We start from the raw sequence: 24,208 nt of genomic DNA, 5'->3' as shown, positions 1-24,208 counted from the left end.
CGTGATTACCAGCTTCTCTAATATTTTGGAGGGATATAGCTATCAGAACTATAAAAATAAGCATAATTTGAGGAGTAATTGTCGTTCCTTCTTTTCATAAAATAACATGCTTCCAAATTATGTTTGAAGGTGGAAGACTGATAATTCATGGACTAGGGGAAGCTGTCTAAAATTGATGATTGTTGTAGAAGATAGCAGCATTTCATACATTTCTCTGTGTTGTTTTTAATGTCATTTAGCTTCCCAGAAGAAGGTGTAGTTATTGCATAGGTTATAGCTCTCAAGTAAAAAAAGATCCGAATGTCTTTTAAAACAATCTGTTAAGGGGTGACTATGTCAGGCAGTAATTGGCTGATTGAGTTTTGGTTTAATATTACACCTTGCCCCTAGCATCCACTCCTGCTGTCTCTAGGCACTGTCCTTTTCTTTCACAGATTTGACATTTTCTTTTGACCTTAACTTCTTAATGTTCCTTCATTTTCTAAACGCTTCATTTTTCATGCTTGCAAAAATGGAGTCTCTTATATAAGGATACCTGTCATGCTGTCAGTTCATAGTAAAACCAGCGCCGTAACCTAGACATCACGCTTCTCCTCTGGTTACAGTCATTTTATATAATAAGATTTAAAACAATAAAGTTAGTGTCATTACTCTGTCTCAAAATTCAAGTTTTTCAGCTTCTTCTCTTCTAAACATTTCTTTTCTTTTAATCTATAAGTCTTATTTCTCTTATCACTAAAAATACATACATCAAAATAAATAAAAGCTTTCTTCTCCAATTACCTACCTAGCTAATTCTCTCTCTACTTCATTTATGTCCTACATTATTTAAAAATTAATCAATGTTCTCTTCCTTTTTTGCTCATTCATTTATACCTGACCAACCTCCTCAAACCAGTTCCATTGAGTCACTAATAGTCTTTTATTTCTCAGACCTAATGGATGCTTTTCTATCCTTGAATTATATTGTCTCCTTCATGAAACATTCTCACTTTTAGAAAGAGCATGTTTTCTTGGTTTCTCTCCTACCTCTTTGACTAAACTTCTTTAGCTTCTGTCTCCCCTGCCCCTGCCAAGCATACCCTGTAGATAGTTTTGTATCCCACAATTCTTTATATGTTTAACTTTCTTTCCTACTTCTCTGCCACCTATACACCTATGACTTTGGAGTCTATGTGCCTACACCAGTGCTTCTCAAACTGAGTAATTTAGCCTCCAAGGATCTATCTGGAGACATCTTTAGTCGTCACTACTGGAGGATGGATTGGGGATGTTACTGCCATATGGTATGTAGAGTGTGGATGCTCTAAACATCCTGGAGTGTACAGGGCAGCCTCCTATAACAGAGGAATACCAAGCTAGAATGCCAATAGTGCTGCAACAGAAAAACTCTTCTCTAGACCATAGTAGTCTTCAATTCCCAAATTATGTTGACTTGCTTAGTTGATGTCTTTACAACAAACAGAAAGATGTTTTCACAGAGGTTTTGAAAGAAACATTTCTATAAATAAATCAAACATAATTTGCGACCAAACAATTCATTTTCCCACATTGTCTTGTCTTACGTAATGAACTTTCCTTTTAACTCCTTCTAAGTATATGACACATCTCCTCCACTGGAAAATGCTTATTTAATATTATAACGGTAATGTCCTCTGATTTCTTCTTTTTGTGATGCCATGTATAATCAATACTATATGACCTTTTATACACTTTAGTCACCTTTTTTGATGAGACAAGGGATGTATTCACAGGCATGATATGGCTGTCACCCACATACTTACTTATATGTGTAATAAATCACCTTGGGAAAATGTTCTCTGCTTCATTATGTTACTTTTAATACGTCAATTAGGCCTATCATATTTTCCAATAATCAAACTAATTTTGGCCACTATTTCACCAAGGAAGACTGAAAAGTTGGTAATGAAGCTCAGACCACCACCAACTTTTGCTTTTGAGTGTTGCCTTAGTCTTTTTGGTTCCACTGAAACAGAATACCCAAGACAAGTTGATTTATATAAAATAGACATTTCTTTCCTTTTTAAAACATATTTTGACTTTTATTTTAGATTCAGGAGGTACATATGCAGATTACTTACATGGGTATATTGCATGATGCTGCTGTTTGTATGACTGATCCTGTCACTCAGGTAGTGATCATGGTATCCAATAGGTAGATTTTTAACCCTTGTCCCACTCTGTCCCTTCCCAATCTAGTAGTCTCCAGTTTACGCTGTTACCATCTTCATGTTCATGTGTACCCAGTGTTTAGCTCCCACTTATAAGTGAGAACATGTGGTATTTGGTGTTTTGTTTCTGCAAAGAACAGATATTTGTTTCTTATCGTTCTAGATGCTGGGGAGTCCAAAATCAACTGACTCACTTCTGGTGAGGACCTTCTTGCTCATCACCTTTCTTTTGGTAGAAGGGCAAAAGAGTACATGCTCAAAAGATCAAGAGACTGAACTCACAGCCCCAAACTCTTTTATAACTGGCATTATTAATCAATTCATGAAGATGTAGCCCACTTCACAAACACCTCCCATTAGGCCCCATTGGATATTAAATTTCCAATATATGCTTTTGGGAACCACATTCAAACCTTAGCATTCCAACCTTTGTCCCCCAAATCCATATCTTTCTCACAAGCAAAATACGTTACTTTTATTCCAATACCCTCAAAGTTTTGTTTTGTTCCAGCACCAACTCAAAAGGCCAAGGTTGAGAGTCTCCTCTGAAAAGAATGAGGGTGAAAGTCAAGGCATGATTCATTTTGAGGCAAATGCCCTCCAGCTATGAGCCTGTGAAACCAAAGCAAGTTATCTACTTCCAAATTACAGTTTTGTAACAGGCATAGAACAGACATTCTTATTCAAAATGGACAAATAGGCAAGAAAAGAGGGGTAACTAGTCCCAAGTAAGTCCAAAATCCAATAGGGGAAAAACAGTAAATCTTAAAGCTGGAGAATAACCTTTTTTGATTTCATGTCTTGCCTTCTCAGCACACTGGAACAAGGATTGGACCTCCAAGGCACCAGGCAGCCCATCCCTATGACTTTAGCAGGCTTAGTTCACCTAGCATCTCTCATGGGTTACAGTCTCATACCCGTGGCTTTCCCAGACAGGAGCTGCATATTGACGGTTCAGTAGTTCTGAGGTCTTGGGAGCTACTCCACTCTTACGACTCCACTAGGCATTTCCCTAGTCGGGACATTCTGCAGTGGGTCTGCCTCTGCAGCAAGTCTTTGCCATGGTCTCTAGTCTGTCTGTAACATATGTTGAAATCTAAGTAGAGGTTGCCATGGTCCCAGAGCTCCTGCCTGCTGTGCACCTGCAGAATTAGTACCATGGGGTGCTGCCAGGATTTACAGTTTGTGCCTTTAGTGGATCAAGCCTCACTTGGGTCCACTTGAGCCAAGACTAGGATGGTCAAGAGGCACTGCATTCAGGAAGCAGAGTCCTAAAGCAAAGGGGCAGTGAATCCTGAAGTCCTGTAGCCACCTTTCTGAAAACTTTGCCTTTAAAGTTCTATCTTACCTTGAAGGTCTGTGAAATGCCTTTAAGGTTGTTCTTCTATTGCTTACTCAATAGAACCTGGCTTTCTTCTACCCTTATTAATCTTTTTAGCAAAGAGTCACTCGGCCACACACTTAATATTCTCTACTGAACACACTTGTTAATTCTTTACATGGCCAGGCTGAGATTTTTTGAAATCTTTCTATCTTGCTTCCCTTTTAATGATACATTCCATCATTATATTATTCTCTCCCTCTCTTATTTTACTGTAAGCAGGTAATAGAAGTCATACAGCATCTTGAACACTTTGATGCTTAAATATTACTTCTGCCAGATATCCTAGCTCATAGCTCTTCAATCTTCATGGAGTCCTAGGACATAGACACTATTCTGCCAAGTTTTTGGTGACTGAATAACAAGGATAGCCTCTACTTTAGTTTCCAATACTTTGTTTGTTATTTCCGCCTGAGATGTCATCAAAATGATCTTTACTTTCTGTATTTCTCCCAGTATTCTGATCATGACCACTTAAGTAATCTGTAAGAAGATTTAGGTTCTTCTTACAGCTCTTCTCTTCTTCTGAGCCCTCAGAAGATGCACCCTTAATACTCCCTGTATAGCAAGCTAGGCTTTTATAGCCTGCCTCTCCAAATTCTTCCAGTCTCTACTCTTTACCTTGTTCCAAAGCCCTTATCACATCTTCTGATATTTGTTATAGTAACAGTCCCATTTCCCAGTACCATTTATTTGTCTTAATCTGTTTGGGGTTACATAACAGAATACGTGAGATAGAGTAATTTATAAAGAACAGATACATAGGTCTTAAGGTTCTGGAGGCTGGGAAGTCCAATGTCAAAGATCCTGCATCTGGTGACAGTCTTCTTGCTGCTTCCCATGGTGCAAGGACAAAAATGCACATGCGTGAAAGAACAAGAGATAGGACACTCAGGTTCAAGTTTTTCATAAATAGTATTATTCCATTTATAAGTATGGAGCTCTTCTGACCAAAACACCTCTCGTTAGACCCATTTCCAAAACACTGTTGCATTGGGTATTAAATTTCCAACACATGCCTTTTGGGGAACACATTCAATTCATGGCAGATATAGATGTGTGTGTGTGTGTATGTAACAAACACAAACATATATCTGTGTGTATGTACATATATGCATACACATTCATATAAATATAAAAACACATATGGATTCCTGGGGATATTGTCTTGGAATCCTGCATTTTTTAATAAGCACAAGATGATTAAATGTGAGCTCATATTCGAGAACCACTTCCTTTGCCAAAGCCCAGACCAGTCACCAAAGAGGCTATTAGCATTTAATTAGTTGGCTTCTCTCTGTTGCGTCTATTAAAGAGCCTCCATTTTCCATTAATACAGTGGGTTTGTTTTCAGAGGGTGGCAGCATTATTAATAACGTGTACACTTTTAGGCTACCAGTTGGGAGACTGGGCCTCTGTTCTGAATGTTTTCCTGAGACCATATGGAGAATCTTTTGGCACCATCCAGACTCAAATCCTCTGACTGCTTGTAATAATGTTGGTGCTTTCAGTGGTCACAGAACAGATCACAGTCTCAAGGATCAATGTAAGATTTGAAAACAAGGACATCTTTATGTGTAGAGGGACATTTTCTGATCTGGTAAATAACTTATCAATCTGAAGTGATTTTTTTTCTCAGTTGTCTCCCTTCCCTTATCGACACACATCTCTATTTCAATTTTACCGATTTATGGACTTCACTGCTGTTTAAATCCTTTACTGCAGTGCTTGGAGCATCTAGGAACATATGTGCCTCAAAGCATCAGTAAAGTGTGGTAGGTGTACTTGAAGTTGCCTTTGACTGCAAAGATGGATATGCACTGGTTAATCTCTGATTCTGATATCAAGTAGTGATATCCAGTTTGTTTCTACATTTCCCCATTTTGTTTTTTAAAAAGAAAAGAGTTAAAGAATCCTGAGCTTACTAAAAGTGTTTGGCTGGCACGATGGTTCACGCCTGTAATGCCAGCACTTTGGGAGGCTGAGGCAGACGATTGTTTGAGTCCAGGAGTTCAAAACCAGCCTGGGCAACATTACAAAAACCTGTATCTACTAAAAATACAAAAATTAGCCAGGCATGGTGGTGTGCACCTGTGCTCCCAGCTATTCAGGAGGCTGAGGTGGAAGAACCGTCTGAGTCCAGGGAGGTGCAGGATGCAGCGAGTCAAAATAGGGCCACTGCACTTTAGCCTGAGCCATCAGAGTGAGACCCTGTCTCAAAAGAAAAAAAAAAAAAAAAAAAAAAAAAAGGAAGAAGAATCGGCGGGGCAGGGCGCTTGATGTTCCACTAAGTTTGTGGAAGGATTCCTGCTATAAGCATGGAAAGGTGGAAAGGGACAGGTGGTAATAGGTGTGCCAATGTTTTCCCCATTTCTGTCCTGGAATTTGTAAAACATATAGTTTATGCAAACTTTACTACCATATAGAAAATGTCACACGTCCTTAAAGATGTATAGATAAAATACTACTAGGTATAAAAGGGGTGAGAGAAATAACTAGCATGAATACTATGAGCCTATTCTAAGTACATTACTTCATTCAGTCTTCAAAACAACCCTATGAAAAATGTATTGTTATTCTTATTTACTATTGAGGAGACAAAAGTTCAAAGGCAGTGAATGGTTTTCTTAAAATAGTTCATTGTGATAGTTGGTGAAATGTTTAAATCCAGGTCTACTTGTTTCAAAGCCTAAATGTTGTCTCTTAATATGTATCAGTCTGGAAACAATGAGTAAGAGAATTTGAGAGTTTGAAGGGAATATTGTGGTAATAGCCAAGCTGGAAAGAGAGATAGGACCAAGCAATGGTAGACCTTGAATATCAGAACAAGGATTTAACTTTTTTAATATTATACATTTATATATATATGTGTTTGCATATTTATACTTTATCAATAGTAAAATGTATTGATGATAAAAGGTCAATTCATACAAATAAAAATATTTGAAATGAAATATTTCAAATATTGAAAAACTAGGTACACAAGTAAGTGCACATGTATGTACATATACATTTATGTTTGCATATACAAGAAGTTTGAGTGGGGAAGTGACAACACGAGAAATTTGTTTCAAGAAGTTTGTCCTGGCCACAGCATGTGAGAGATTTTAGTAGATAGATATTTGAGACTGGGAGACTAGTTAAGGGATGCTAGACTAGTTAAGGGATGCTTGAGCTAGCTCAAAGAAATAATGAGAGTCTAAACCAAGGTAGTAGCCTTGGGAATGGCGAGAAGGAATGGATGGGAGAGATTATGAGCCATAATGCTAGTTGATATAATCAGTTTCTCTGGACAGTTTCCAAATGAGACTTACCTTAGTGAAACCACATTCTTACACACTCATACATTTTCTAAGTAAGGTAACAAACCGGGTTCCTATGTAGGTGCTAAAAGGCTATAATTAAAATCAGCCCATTTATTTTAAAAAATACAGGTTAAGGAGTTGACTTAATTGGGCCACAGGAGAGCTATCTATTTATGGTGAGAAATTCCTACTCAAAGGACAGCACATCCAAAGGCAGTGCTTGTAAAACATTTGAGAGTTTGGAAATACGAATCTCTGAACTAGGTTATTCTAATTCCACTAATTGGCTGCCACACCTGCATTAATTGATATACAGCCATCTTTTCCCTGCTAGTCCTAAACGTATGTGGCCACATTGCCCAAAGTGCACAAATTACCCACTAAAGTCAATGCAACTTATGACTCCTGCCAACGTGGTAGCTGGATTATTATTATTATCGATCCACTTGGCTGCATCTTGTCACTATGTCACAGCTGGCTTGCAGTACTAGGAAAGAACTATTACCTATGCAGAATCTTGAAAGCTGTGGGGGAAAAAAAGTAGATGGAGAAAATAACAGTATTAATGGCCTCACACCCTGCTATGCTTTGGTTTGGGACAAATGTTGGCAAGAAAGTCAAATCCATAGTTTGGCAGAGAGAGTGTTGGCTGGCATTAATGCAAAAATTTTATTTAAATTTTAATGAACGGTGGATAAGTGTTTTAGATTTTTGTGAACATTCAATTTGTAAGTTAATTTTGGAGTACCTAACCCAGAAATCACATAATCGAAAATCATTCTAATAAGAGTTTGGCCGTGACTCAATTCACAGTTAAACGAGAGACGTTACTCCAAATTTGGTCTCATTTTTGGATCATGAAAATTCTTAGATTAGGTCATACACACCATGGTGCCGAGTAGTGCTTAATTAACTTAATAGGCCAAGACTTCATTCCGCATGATCGTATGGGATTTGTGAAAGTATTGGTAGCCGAGATAGAAGCAAAATCAAGAATATACCACCAGGTGGCGCTTAAGGACTTCCTTTCTTCACATGTCACTCAGTCCAGGATTTATTGATGTGCGGAAGTGTAACGGTAGATACTAATTTCCAGAAGGCTGGCATGAAACTTCTTTAAAGATTTTAGAAATAATACACTGTTTCTAATCATAGGATTTGGTCTATTTAGTGAGCCAGACCACTCTGTGCACACACATAAAGGAAACGAATGTTATCAAATAACAATGATAATATCAAAATTAAGTTGAGTAGTTACTCCATGTGAGACAACTGTGTTCATTAACTCATTTTTTTTTCATTGTAACTTTCTTTTTTTTTTTTTCATTAACTCATTTTTTAATCTCAAAACATACAACATTATTTCATGTTCATCATCTCATTTCTTGCAAGGGCCCTATCAAGTAAGTAGTATTTATTATTGTCATTCTTTTCCTAGAAGAGGAACTAAACACCCTAAGAGATTAATCAACATTCCATGGTTAATAACAGAGCTTGTAGTGTAATCCAACCATCTACTCCAAAGCCTGAAATCTTAACCAATATGTCCATCTGCCTCTGATATGGCACTGGTTAAAGTGTAGACGATTGTTCTAGTTTTCAACAACTGGTGTTTAAAATTTAGGGGACTTTTTAAAGTTTTAGTTGAAATTAAAGTTGCACTGAATTTCCTTCTGGGTAAAATGAAGAAGCAAAAAGTGGTGGTCACATGTATTCAGTAATAGACACAGAAAGACTATAATAGCAAGTATAATACACTAGGGCTGCCTTTGTGAATTAATTTAAAAGTGATTGCATGCCTGGAATTGCTTAATATGAACTTTCCAATAGAAGAAGCTTTGAGTTACCCTTTCTTGTTAATAGGATTGTCACTTTTTTTCTCTCCAACTCTGAACAACAGATAACACTGTATAATACTTGTGCCAACAGAGGCTCCAAATCAGTAGAGGATAGAAAAACACTCTTATTCAGAGACCCATTTTCTTTGTTTTAGAAAAACCTGTTGGGAAGAAGGTTAATCACAAACAGAGACGTAATTCAGCATGGGGAAGACTTCCTTCCCCATTTTGACAATAGCCTTAATCTTAATTACTTGATTCACTCCAAGGAAGAGTCAGATTAATGTACCTGTTAGAACACCACCTAGTTTCTCTAATTAATGTAAATTGTAAAATATTCAGGAGGTGTTAGAAAGCAAAATGTAGTTTGTTCCTTTAATTTGAAAACATCCTAATTAGGATGTATTCTTGGAGGAAAGAGCTCTTTGTATACTATCTCTAGGAAAAACAGTAAATTTTTCAAGAAAAAACAAAAAGGCTTGAGTCAAAGTCACATTGGGGATGTTTTGTCTTTCTGAGCACAGGTATATAAAATAAAGGAACCCATAGCTGCACAGGGTTTGGTCCGCAGATATGATGAACGCCTCTAAGTCATCCAGGGCTTATAAAATAAAGGAAGTGCAATTCAGTTCTCTGAAAATACTAAACTTAATATTGGATCATTAGCACACAACTGTCTTCATCACCACCCCCACTGCCACAACTATGATCATCATCGAAAGAAATTACAATTGTTTAAGATGCTGTAAAAGTAGAAATGAAACAAACTTTGTCCTTCTCACCTAAGAGTTGAATATTTAGATATAGAAGGTAAAGAGAAGTATTTATTTTAATGCACATTTTGAACACATAAGTTTTACTATCTTTAATATGATATTGGGTAAAATGATACAGGCAGAAATATTATTAGAGGCAAAATAAACATTTTTTCTAATAATTTTATTCACTTATTGTCATAGCCCATTTGTTGTTACTATAAGGCAATACCTGAGGCTTGGTAGTTTACCAAGAAAATTTGGCTCACAATTCTTCAGGCTGAACAAGAAACATGGCACTGGCATTCTGCTCAGCTTCTGGTGAGGGTCTCAGTTTGCTTCCACTCATGGCAGAAGGTGAAGGGGGGTTGGCAAGTGCAGAGATTACATGGCCAAAGAGGGAGCAAGAAAGAAGGGAGGGAGGTGCCAGGCTCTTTTTAACAATCAGCTCTCATGGGAACTAACAGAGTAAGAGCTCACCCACCCTATAGGAACAGCATTAATCTCTTCCTGAGGAACTCACCTGTGATCCAAACACCTCCCATTGGGCCCCACCTCCAACACTGGGATCAAATTTTAACATGAGATTTGATGGAGACAACCCATCTACAAACTATAGCGCTTCTTTTAGGTATATTATTTACATATAATTAATATGTTATATACAATCATATATACACATATATAAGCTATATATAGTTATACACATATGTATATATTATATGTGTGTATATATAAACTGTATATAATATATACATATAGACATATAAAATATTTATATAATATTCATATAAATATAAACTATATATATGCTGTATATATGTGTGTATATATAGTAAGTGTATGTATATACACACATACGCACATATATAAACTATCTGCTATTTACTAAAACACTGTGTTTGGTAGAAGGAATATCAAAGTCAGCAAGATATATGAACTCCAGGAACATTGCATCTAATAAAGAAGATAAGAAATCAGGAAAAACTACCACCTGTGAAACAGGTTATGCTACAGTTAAGTATAGGTAGCTGTAGAAGTATATAAGAGAGTCCTCCAACCTATTTTGTCAAAGTGTTGGTAAGAGATGATCCCAGAAAGAGGTGACTTGTAAGTCAAAGAAAGAATAAGCATTAACTGGGCAAGGGGGGAAGTTCCCAGCATTTCAGGCTGCAAAGACCCAGAGATAAGAGTGACAACCTCACCCAGGAATCCTGAGTAGCTTTCTAAGGTTTGAGTTAAGACAGTCGAAAGAGAGCTGGGGAGAGATGAGACTGGAAAGGTAGGTAAGGGCCTATCCTAAAGGGCCTTCTTTTGCTGTGAAAAGTTTAGGCTTTATCCTGCAAGGTGTGAAGGACACATTGAAGGATTTAAGCAAAACAACGTTTGTTCTTTGTGAAGATCACTCACTCCAGATGTTGTGGGGAGGAGGAACAGGTGAGTAAGAGGGGAATAAAGGGTTCCAGGTGGTGATAGCTATTTGAGGCAGAGATATGAGTATGCTGACTGAGGGAACAATAATGGAGGTGGACAAATTTGGATGGCATCAAAGTTTAGTACAGAAATCATATTAACTGGATTAATAGCTGAACTCATTGTGATACACGAAATACAGAATAGGATTCTTTTGAGACCTAAGTAAGATGTGTAATTTATTCTTAAGATAAACTGGTGGTTTGGCCCTATATTTTGAAGAGAAAATAATTAATTGCTGCAAAAAGACAGTGATAAGAAAACTGGGAGTTTTAGAAATGCTGGAGGTCATATTTGTAATTCTCTTATCTGGGAATCATGTCTTCAGCAACTTCCAAAATTGTGAACTCACTTGACCTCCAATAGACAAGCAAACATTAACTCTGAATTTTCTTAATGGAGGAGCTTTGCATCATGTACTTTACTTGGGGAGATTCTCACCTCTACTCGCTTACTAAGTCTGTTGGCTTCTCTCTTAGACATGGTCATAACATCATCACTTAACTGGTTCTCCAGCTTGAAGGGAACTAGAAGTACTGAAAATGAAGAGGAAGGTGGGAAGTAGGTACTCTTGACAGCAGGCACCTGAAGAAATGATGGTTGATATTTATTATTTGATGATGTCTCCAACGTGCACTTTCTAGATGCCTGGTACCAGGTATATCGCCCATCTGTGGCATCAAAACTTGGGGATTCAGCTGGCAAAGAAAAAAAGGCATTGTTTATAATACAGGTGCAAGATCTGAAGACAATAGACAAATTTGAGTCATGTAACATTATCATAATCTCCTATTTTATTACCCACATAGTAAACTGGCAATATGCTTAGTGACAGAAGGAGAATGAGGTGTACTAGATGCCACTTCTTAGAGAGAAAGGAGTCTCAGATATTTCTAAAGCATCACATCAGAAATGACTGATTGTTAAATTGGTCAAATACAGATTAAAAAATGTTTTGCATTTCTTAAAGATTTTATTTAGGTGAAGAGGAGTAACTCTACTGCTCTATGGAAAAATCGTAGTGTTTGTTTTTCTTCATTTTCTTCTTCTCCTTTGTTTAATATCTAAAAGTTTGCCTCAACCAGACAAATTCTCAGATGTAAGGAGATTCGTTGGTTTGGATTCTAGAGATGTTGAGAGGTGCTTTATTAGCTCAGTTTCTTGAGAATTACAAGGGGTGTTTGGGCACCTTTTCTTGACTGGTTTTATGAAAGATGTGGGGGCTGCTTTCCCACGGAAACTCCACCTGCCTGTAGAACCTCTGGCATAATATGATGGAATTTCCAGAAAAGATTCTAATTTTACCTTTTCCCACTCAATGGCTAAACTCTTAAAAAATGGAGGGGGGCATCAATTTACTGTTCCTATTTGGTCACGTTTCATTCACATCTTACCCTACTGTAACTTGGCCTCACACCCATGCCACCCTTAGAACATCTCTCTTCAGATTCCCACTGATTCCTCTTAGGTTACTCCCAGCTTATGTGGCCTCTTGGCAGCATTCGCCTCCCTTTACTACAACTTTTTCTTGAAACAATGGTAGGGCTCTATTTTTTCCATAATATTCATTATAGTGTTAAGGGCATGTTTGTATGGTAATTTGGTCAGATCTCTCTCCTCCATTAGACAGGAAGCCTGCTAAGAGAAGGCTCTTGGTCTGTTTTACCTACCATTGTATAACTGGAGCCTACTGGTTGCCACATAGAAAGAGCTCAATAAAGAGTATTGATGGCATGAATATGTGAAAGGCTCACTTTAGGCTAGCTTTACAAACATGGGACTGAAGCAAAGAGAATTCTCTACTTTCTAAAAATTGAGGCCAATCTCCCTATGCAAGTTTAATTGCACAAATTTGGTAATCCACTAGAAAATGTCTAGGAACAACTTTAAGTTCTTGTATTCCTGTCAAGTTCTACTTCAAGAAAGGAAGCACAATAATTTCATTATCTCAATTATAATGAATGATAATAGTAAAAATATTTAATGATGGATATAACATGGGCAATGAGAAGTTTAAACCACTATTGGCTGGAAACAATTTATATGGCTCTACAGCTAGTATCTGCTAAATATTAACTTGCTGTGGACCGAATTATGTCCTTCCTAAATTCGTATGTTAAAGCTCTAACCCCCAATGTGACTGTATTTGGAATTAAGGTCGTTAGGCATGAATTAAGATAAATTAGGTCATAAAGGTGAGACCCTAATCCTATAGGATTGGTGGCCTCATAAGAAGAAATAGATCTTTCTCTGTCTCTCTTCTCCCATCCCTTTCCCTATGTGATCAGAGGAAAGACCATGTGAGGACAAAGTGTCCCACCTGCAAGCTGACAAGAGAACCTTCATCAGAAACTGAACCCTGATAGACTTTGATATTGGACTCTTCAGACTTTAGAACGGTGAGAAAATAAATGACTGTTGTTTAAGACTCCTAATGTATTATGTATTTTTATGGCACCCCCAGGCCAGTACAGAGCTCTAATTAATCATATCGGGTACCTATGTAACAGACAAATTGTCACTGAGATTATTATTTTTTTAAAAAGTCACAATGTTTCCAGATAGAGATCTTCTACCATTTTTATAACATTTATTTAAAACGTAAATATCCATTGACAGAAATACTGTTCTGATATTACATACCTGGTAATCACAATAGAAAGAAATTACTTTTTCCAGTATGTGTATCCTGGAAAAGCCCATGTGGTTTTCTTTCATAAAATAAAGCATAATTTGTTACAGGTATTTGCTTTTTTTAGAAATGCTACAGTACACCAGTTGTCACAATGTAGTCCTTGAAGGATAGTTCTGCAGGTGCTCCAAAAAGGTAGTCTTGATTAAGCTAGTGTGGGAAATGATGTTTTCTTAAAACAGTGGTAAATGGGTTTATTTTATTGCTGGACCTTTTAGACTCTTTCACAACTAGTGTGTTGAACAAATTTATCAATAATGTTTATGGGACTCTCAAGGGTAGATAGATATATAATGCAGGTTTGTCCAAAGTCATTCGACAAGAAGATCCTTGCTTCATAACACAAATTAAAAACCCATGGAACTGATATTTTTCAAGATACATAGATTCCACAATAAATCTTAGCATAAAAATTAAGAATCATTTTGCAAAGGAAATAATCACTGTATCAATAGGTTTCAGAGCAGAAAAAACAATCTAGGTATTTCCAGCCACTAAGGAAATCACAATGTCCCTCAGTCCCAAATATGACACCTGTCAAAGGGTCAAAGGACATGAGGTCTGCTGTGCTCATTGTCATATCTGCAGAGACCAACACATCAGCCTCCACTGCTGGAGAAAGATGGCTCTCTCTCTCTCTCTCTCTCTCTCTCTCTCTCTCTGCCACACACACACACATTTCATGCAAGTGCATCTCATTGGCAGATAGAAATTGAATCCGGAGCCCTAGAGACAGGGTAGTCCATGAAATATAATACCTAGACTTCCAACCTTAGAGTTATAGAGTTATGAATTGTACAATTCTGGAATTCTATTTATTTTGTCACTGAAACTCACAGTAAATTGTATTCTGAGACTTCTTACATCCTGTTTCCACACTCCTTTTCCTCATTCCCTCAGGGAAAATAGACAACTAATCTCTTTAACACTTTCTTCCCTGCTTGAAGAAGTTGTAGGCACAGAGTAGGGGCTTTGTAAATATTTGTTAAGGGAATAAATAAATAAAGGACATACAGGTTGTTATGTGATTCAGTCAAGAGGAAAATACTGTGAAATCAGAAGACAGTTAATAATTGATTGGCATTGATGTGTAGGCTTCAGAAAGTGTCACAGTGTTTGCATGAATTGACTCTATTAATTGATGACCTATTTCAGTTACCTTAAGCATACCTATACAATAAAATTAAATTAAGGTGTATTTACTACCAGGTACTCATGAAAAACAACAAGCATATTGAATATGATACTAAAAAGGATAAGACAAAAAGAGTAACAATCAATCATGAAGCTTCTATAATTTCTTCCTTTCTTTTCTCCTAACCACAGTGGTCAAAGATTCTCAGAGGACCTGACATACTTCTACTCAGCATAGATGTGTCTTACAGATCATGGAGTCTCAATGATTCCTCCTGGAATGTGGCTCAAATATGCAGGCTATCATCTATCCCTCTGTGAGAAGCCAGAGGGCTTGAAGTATCAGATAAATAGTATAAATGTAAGGTCAACCCTATCAGCCATCAATCTATGTCAAATTTCAAAACTATGATAATGTCTTTCTAAACGTTTCCTGTCAATGAAGAGTTAAATTTCTACTGGCTTTGTTAGCCTACATTATTACCTCAGCATTGTGTTTGTGTGTGTGTGTGTGTGTGTGAGAGAGAGAGAGAGACAGAGAGTGAGGAAGGGTTTATTTCTCAATATATTATTTTATTTTAAAATCCAGGCAAAGTAGGGGGGAGTCTATATGACTAACTCAAATACTTTAACTCGCTGAGGTGAACATTCTAAGAAATCAAAGCAATCAAAGCATTCTTTTGAGAGTGTCTTCTTAATCAGCAAAATATTATATTTGGATTTTATTATTTTGAAGAAAAACAAACTCCCTACCTAAACTCTGAATGTTAGTATGGCCTTGGTCTCTCTGAGAGAGAGATAGAGAGAGAGAGAGACAGACAGACCAAGAAGGAGAGAGAGAGAGAAAAAAAAAAAAAAAAGAGAGAGGGAGAGGGTGATTGATCTCTCATACATCAATCACTGTGTCAGAGATACTTTGCTACAGTGAGTATCAATGAATTTCTTACAGTATCCTTCTAATAAAAGGGAGAGGAGAGTTAGAAAAAGAGAATGTACAGGTAATAACCAAATATTTAGTCATCCTGTAATTTTCTAGATCCTCTTACAAGTTTGTTGGCAACATCTGACTAGTTCTGGCCAATGGGTTATGAGCAAAATTCATATCAACATTCATGGCCTGGGGGTGAATGATTTTCTCTCTGATTTTGCCACCGTAATTTCATTCTCTGATTCTATGAACTTGGAGGTCACATATGCTACCAGTAGTGGCTAGAAAATGATGTCTGACCTACATCAGATTTGGTGAAGGAGAAAACAAGAATAAAAACAAAACACCCACACATACACATACATAAACAAACACATATTGTGTTACCCCTCAAACATTTCAGGATCTGTCTATTTTAGAAAGGAGTATACAATATCCTCACAAATCAGGGGGCAGAAGGTATCTTCTTAATAAAAATTCCACAGACATGCTAAATTCCATTTCACCTTTTTTTGAGCAAACTCCTAGTAAGATAAACAGAAATGGGATTAAAAATATCCATGACTATATCCTGGAAATTGTATACAATACTTCACATACATGTGCTTTTCATTTCCCTGGAGAGAGGGTAGATAACTTTATATTGGAGCCTCTAAAAGGTTTAGGGTTCAGAAAAACATCAAGGAAAACAATGTGAAAAATCGCCCTTAGTTAGGGAATTTTGAGTATCTGTGGAATTTGAAAATCATGGAGGCAGTTAGGAAAAGGCAAGAAGCTTATTTAAATCTAAGATAGACTCTTTGGGCTACTGTATGTCTATGGAGCCTGTGCATTTGGGATTTGGGCTGCAAGAAGCAGGCATGTGGCAAGTGATGGGCGCACCAGTGATAAGGATGAATCATTTGAAGCCAAGAGGCCTGTTCAATAATGTAACACAAAGGGGTTAAAAGAAAAGAGGAAAGCAAGCACTGAGCAGTTAGTCTTTGTGGTTGCAAGTCTTTTGCTTCCTTCTAATCTCCTTAAATGTGATTGCTGTGATGGTGAAGGCTCTTATATTCAATAGACTCTTGAATTACTCTGGAGATGAGACATATTTTACACTTATGTAAAACACACTTTGTACCAGAACACAGATGCTACAATTGGTACCCCCACATCTTAAGAGAAAATTTGAAAAAGAGTCCCCAAAGATTTCAGAACTGCCTTTACTATAAATGAATGATTGCAGTAATACTAAACTCCAAGATTAATGCAGCAGAAATAGAAGAACCAAAGATAAGGCTATTTATTACTTTCCCTCTTGGGGAGTATCAGCAAAATATAGATATTTATTTTAAATGCAGTTAACCCTGGCAAAGATAACTGATGCAGGTATACAGATTTTTAGTAACCTGTCAAATTGTCATTACATTGCGCACTCTGCTCAGTAGGTGCCCTAAGTTGTGGATTTTGTTAATGAAGAGTTGTCAAGAAGTATTGGCTTCATTTAGAAAGCAGTATTCTTTTCAGTAGCCTTAGTCTTATTTTAGGAAATCCACAGGGGGCACATAACTTAAGAGTTCAGATTGGAAGGCATCCTATTATTATTCCCCAAATCTTTGCCAGTGTCCTCCAAAGCAGAAAAGATTAAATGATCACTTTTTAATTTCTCTACTGTTTCAAAGTACAAACCTATAAAAGGGGGAACACTAGTACTCTTTTAAAGGGTATAGGGCATAAAACCACCTTTAACTTGTATGAAATGCTTTGAATTTGTATAATTTGCTTCTCAGATCTCAAAACACTTTGTTGTATTTCACTGAATTTGACTCATCCCTTTGGGCAAGAAAGGTTGAAAGAAATAAAATATCTTGCACTACTTGCTTTCTCAACCCACTCCAGGATGAAAAGGAGATACTGAATGTCTTTGTGGCTGTATAATTTTTAGCAAGGGCCATTTTCTGTGCATTCTTATTAGAGGAATATGTAGGAGTGGTCTGTTTATGCAAAGACAGGATGGATTATATGATATGATTTTGAAAATGAGCAATATACATCTTCTAAACCACTCTTCCAGTCTAAAACAGTGTCTGAAATCTAAGATTCAAAAAGAAGCCACTTTTTTTTATTTTAGGAAATTGTGAGCTTCTACAGAGTTGTCAAAACATGGAGGCAGTTACCAGTGTATTGGAAGCACATTACCCAGGTGCTTTCTGAACCATTAAATAGGGATCATAAAAAGTTATTATTTCATTGAGGACTTTTAAAGATTAAACAAGGTGAAACTTGTAAAGAGTTTAACATAGGGCATAGGGCAAACTAATCTCAGTAAATGTTAACAGGCAGTACTAGCAGTGGTGGTAGATGTCAAAGTCAATAGTTGCACCCAGTAACATTTTTGTACCTGTTACTACAGCTTTAGATTTATAAAATCTGAAAGTTAGAGACAATCACCAGGTATGCAGAGTAATTAATTCATTTCTTCCTCACTTCCTTCCTTACTCTTTCCTTCTCATTGTCTCTTCCTTTCTTCCTTCTTTCCTTGCTTGCTCGTGTTCTTTAATTCATCCAACCAACAACATGCAGTGAGCACCTATTTATAGGCATTTTGGATAAAGTAAAGATCGAATTAAGCACAATCACTGTTCATGTGGAATTTACACATGAGAGAATAGAGGCAAACAGTAAACCACAACATTCAGAAATCATTATTGCTGAATGTGACACGCATTGAGGGAGTTAGCATAGGAGACGTTAACAGGCTGAAACCTAGACATCTAACCAGAAGAGGGGTTGGCTCATGTATTTGTTCATTTCACAGATTGGTATAAAGCTTTAATCTGATTATTTCCTGAGTTTCTTGCTAAGGGATGGGCAAACAATAGTAGTAAAAACAGACAGGTATTTTTCCTCCTCAAGTTCTCATTTTAGTTTTCAAATTTTGCTCTAAGAAAGTCTAAGGTCTCACAAATGCTCTGGAGTGCCACTGGAAGCTCTAAAACCTCTCCGAGGAAGAGGATATGAGCTGAGACTATAAAACCGCAAACTCACTTGACTTGGAGTACAGCCAATCTTTACTTAGCACAGATCACATTAACACAAATCTGTGTGTTTGGAGGGCGGGGAGCGGGAACCTAGTTCTTAATTTACCCAATCCCCACATGTTCTGATACACAATACTTTCCGTTAGCAGGGTATCGTGCAATGTGAGGAATACCCGTATGTCTTCTTACATATGCTTGGAAAAAAGTATACTGCTAGAAACATAATAGTAGCCAGTGATTAACTTCCATTCTGTGGCATAATTTTCCAGTTCAAGAATGTTACAAGAATTTATAGCTTCAAAGGACTATCCTATTTCCCCTACACTTCCTGGGCTAAATATCCCATTCTCTTACATTTTTCGTATAAGAATCAGATGAATTGCCCTCATTACCCTGGTCACTTCTTTGCGTATGTTTTTCAGTGTTAGCCAATGTTCTTCTTAATGCTTGCCACCCAAAACAAAACCATGCACATATTGCTGTTAGGTATTTATCTGTATCACCGTTAAGTTGCTTTATCAGAGTGAGAGACAAATCTATGTAATTTATTACTGTAATCTTAGGACTGCAGTGTAGTATGTAGTATCTAATTAGTACTCAATAGTTATTTCTTTAATACATACTCCAAATGCAGTGTAACCAAACACAATGTAGATATCTGCTTTTATAACTATGACACTATCACATTAACTTTCATCGAGCCACATGACACAGTTGACTGATTTTATGTTTCTTATCAATTTATCAAATCAGTTTCTTCTCATTTGTGAACGTCCGGAGGGAATTGACACAAGATACGTAAAGTTTGTTGGGAAGGAATTATGAGAACTAATAGACGTAAATTGGAAAAGTCAGATCTGAGTAAGATTTCAAAGTGGGAAGGAAGCGGATATGAACATCATGACCTCTCTCCCATAAATACTTTGTGCTTGGAGAATGAAAAGAATGAGGAAATCAGAAATATAACTTTCACATAATTCTGACAATGCCAAGGCATGAGGCAGACATTTTATGAATTTATATTTTAAAGGTTTTGCATTATCGTATTGATTTGAATAATTTGAAATTTCATACAAAATTTCATTACCTGTTAACTTGATGAAATTCACTGAAGAAAGAAATGTTACAGAAATGGACTACACCATAATGGCTTTCATATTCATGTGAGATTGTCAATGCAGACCAATTGGGACTTCAAATGGTGTGGTAGAAAATGCTCTTTAATGCCAAATCTGGGCAAAGCAACTTGTCACATATGGGACCAAGCTTAAAATATTCATGCTCAAATTATAAATTGTACTCCTGAGAATTTATACTACAAAAATAATGAGAGGACATGTAAAGACTTAAGTAAAGATAGTTTATCATAACATTCCTAAAATAGTTAGAAAAGAATCAATATTAATTAATATGGGGCAAATAAAACAAAATCATGGTTAAATCTATGTGATGGACAACCAAATAGACTTCCACAAAGAGGCAGAGCAGTATGTATGGTAAGATACCTTTAAACTTAAAAAATGCCTGGAAAGGTAAAATTAAGACTAATAATGATGGTTACCTAGAGGAGGAAGAGAGAAAGGAAGAAACTAGAAGAAACAGCATTGATTATTTATTTTCAAATTTGGAAACAAGCAAAAGTTTTTGTTTTGTTTTGTTTTGTTTTGAGATGGAGTCTTGCTGTGTCACCCAGGCTGGAGTGCAGTGGTGTGGTCTGGGCTCACTGCAGCCTCCAACTCCCCAGGTTCAACTGATTCTCCTGCTTCACCTTCCCAAGTAGCTGGGATTCCAGGTGCATGCTACCATACACAGTTAATTTTTGTATTTTTAGTAGAGACAAGGTTTCACCATATTGGCCAGGCTGTCTCGAACTCCTAACCTCAAGTGATCCACCTTCCTCAGACTCTCAGAGTGCTGGGATTACAGGCATGAGGCACCACTCTACCCAGACAAACAGGCAAAAGTTTTCTATTAATCTCATAATGTGGGGGAAACAAACCCTTAAACTCCAAGAAAACTGAAACAGAAGAATCTGTGTATAAGTCAGTAGCTTACTGGTACAAAGAATTATTTTAGGATACTTTGAATTTTAGTAATTTGTACAGTTTTGTGAAATATATCTTAATGACAATGAGATATGCCCACAATATTAAAATTTGTATGTTTCAATATTTTTACAATATTGATTTGTTATTTTTGAATTATTATCCACATATTTTTGGATAAAGCAACTGAATACTTTTTATGTCATTAGAGAAGATAGCAAAAAAAAAAAAATATAAAGTCAATGAAGTTAAGCAAAAATCTTATAATTCAACATTTGAATAGAAATGACCAAAATGAACTCATGATTCTTATCTTAACACAGTATTTTCTATATCTGTCCACTGAAATTCTAGAAACGATGACTATCCCAATATTACTGAATAGCCCCAGCATACAGATTATGGTCTCTAAATGCCTTTCCGTAGTAAAAAGGAAACCAGATAGCTTAGACAGATGGTTGATTCCAGGTTTGGGAGGAAATAATATCCTATAAAAAGAGCCTGAAATTTCTTTAAAAAACCAAAAGCAGCAAAGCCGCCTGGACATGGTGGCTAACACGTGTAATACTAACACTTTGGGAGGCCCCGGCAGGTGGATCACCTGAGGTCAGCAGTTTGAGAATAGCCTGGCCAACATAGTAAAATCCCATCTCTATTCAAAACACAAAAATTAGCCAGGTGTGGTGGCTCACCTGTAATCCCAGCTACTCGGGAGGCTGATGCAGGAGAATTGCTTGAACCCTGGAGGCAGAGGTTGCAATGAAAAAAAGCAGCAAAGCCATTATAACTGTGATTAGATCAAAGGAAATTACAGTCATTTTTAAGAGCGTAATCCCATCCCAGAAAAGACAGAAAATGTGAACATTAGAAATAGTAGTAAGATTGAAGTTTTGGAAAGCTTTAAATGGATAGGTCACATTGTCAACATCTTTTAACCTTAGGAATACACATATGTGCATGCACATGCACACACACACACACACACACACACACCCTACACAGAAATCTGAAAAGACCTACCTACTGATACGTACAATAGGAATCATTAAGCATAGCTTACATCTGTAAATTACCCATGCCAAAATATTGAACCTTAACCTGATCAAACCTTAAAATCTACTTATCAGTTTGCAAGACACACAAAGGAGAGAGCAGCATTAAAACAAACAAAGAAACAAAGAAACAAAAAAATCCTCACATTCAATCAATCAGCAAAATTCAGAATGTGAGAAATTCTTTAGGACAAATGACTGATTTATTTAACAAATTAATGGCAAGAAAAACAATCAAGAGTAAAAGAAGAACCAAGAGAAAAAGAGACTGTGCAGCACACCAACATGGCACAAGTATACATATGTAACAAATCTGCACGTTATGCACATGTACCCTAGAACTTAAAGTATAATAATAATAAAAAAATAAAAAAGGTATGTCAAACAAATTATATGTAGTGGGTATTTTTCTTTAATAGACATTTGAAAACTCAAAATAGTAAAACACTTCTTAAAAAGAATTAGAGAAAACTGAACATTGACTACATGATATAAAAAAATTTTCTAATGCATTAGGTGTGATTATAGTATTATAGCCAGACTATAAAACAGACCATTATTTTTAGATATGAACTGAATTGTTTATGCATACAAATAAGTAATGTCTCAGATTTGACTTAAAATATCTCAGTTTAGTGGGAGAATAATGGGTGGTGGTGTGGATGAATGAAGATTGGACATATTTTGGCAACTGTCCAAATTGAGTGGAGAGTATAAGGTGTTTTAATATAATATTCTAATATTATATATGCTTGAAAATTTCCATAATGAAAAGTTAGAATAATATTTTTAAATGATAGAAGAGCAATTAGTTCTGAGTTATATAATTTATGAATTTTTTATTTTTATCATTATACTTTACTGCATAATTTTCTTAGTGAGGGTATATTACTTTCATCTTAATAAAGAAAAGATATATAAATTTTAAATGAACTCAAGACTGAATCTGAGCTGATATATCCAGGAGCAAATCCCCTGACATTTGCCAAGAATAACTATGTTAGTTTTCTAGGGCTGCTGTAACAAAGTGTCACAAACTAGGTGTTTCTTATAACAACAGAAATTTATTCTTACAGTTCTTGAGGCTGTGAGATCCAGAATCACGGTGACTGAAGGGCTACCTTTCCTCTGAAACCTCTAGAGGAGAATCACTCCTTGACTCTTCCTAATTTCTGGTAACTGCTGTCAATCATTGGTGTTCTTGATCTTGCAGTTACATCACTCCAATCTCTGCCTCTGTCATCATGTGGTCTTCTCCATGTGTTTCTTTTTGTGCCTCATTTCCTCTTATAAGGACACCAATCATTGGATTAGCCCACACTACTCCATCGTGACAGCATCTTAACTAATCATGTCTGCAAATATCTCATTTCCAAATAAGTTCGCATTCTATCTTACTGGGGTTAGGACTTCAGCATATCTTTTTAAGGAAACACAGATCAACCCATAACAATCACTAAATCCACGCATGCTTCCTGAAATATCTGTGATGTACTAGGAAAGTATCAGACATACAACTGAGCAGGATTTAAATTTTAAATAAGCCCTTCGTTCCTTGTATAAACTCAGGTTTAATTGTTCCAATCATACTCACCTTGGCTGATCATCATCATCATCATCATCATCATCATCTTAATTGTCTTAGATCAGATTATCTATAAGAAAGCCTAGGGTAGAGCTTGTGTGCTAAATCTTTGTTGAGAGGTAAAACCAAACACCATGCTAAGGAGAAACATGTTTCATCTGAATTCAAAAGTGGAACAAAAAGGCAGTCTTTGGTGGGTAGAGTGGAGATGGATAATGGCAGATGAAATTGAATATGTGTCCAAATCTAGCCCTTGGTGTTTTAGGAGATTGTTTTAACAGATGTGGCATATGAGGGCATATCCTAAAATTTTCGTTGGGAAACAGCTGAGGTTCAGGAGCAGGTAGACTCACCAAATCTGGAGTAGCACATAAACTGGGCTCAACAAAAACTGGTTAACTTATACATCAGTTGTGATGAATGTACGAGATAACACATGAATGGATTCTACACTTCTATGCACTGCCTGGTTTAAGTCAGGCACTCTGTAAATGGTTATTGCTGTTTACTTAGAAGGGCCACATCCCAACTTTCAAAGAGCTTATGAAACAAAAAATTTAAAATTTGTTCAGGAGTTCAGCGTAAGCTGGGAAAAGAGGGACCACACAGTGTTTAATTGAGAATATTTTATTTTAAAGCCATTATGATTTGAACTGTCACTGAACTACTTACAACTAAAAGACAGCTGATTTCACAATTTAATATGTGCACGAAGAGAAGTGTGCCTTAGATTAATGTTTGTGCCTTTGAAGTATCATAAACAAGGGTTCACTCATTGATGAGCGACTCATTTTGATTTTTTTTT

General features: G+C 36.5%; 1 pseudogene; it reads right to left on the bottom strand.

Moving 5' to 3' along the window:
* The window catches only part of LOC111531055, a 41,793-nt pseudogene extending 18,344 nt beyond the window's left edge, over positions 1-23,449 (bottom strand).
* Positions 23,450-24,208: the final 759 nt, after the last annotated feature.

This window comes from Piliocolobus tephrosceles, chromosome 2, assembly GCF_002776525.5.
Source record: "Piliocolobus tephrosceles isolate RC106 chromosome 2, ASM277652v3, whole genome shotgun sequence".
Lineage (NCBI taxonomy): Eukaryota > Metazoa > Chordata > Mammalia > Primates > Cercopithecidae > Piliocolobus > Piliocolobus tephrosceles.
The sequence above is the reverse complement of the archived record's forward strand: the minus strand, read 5'-3'. Positions and strand labels throughout refer to the sequence as shown.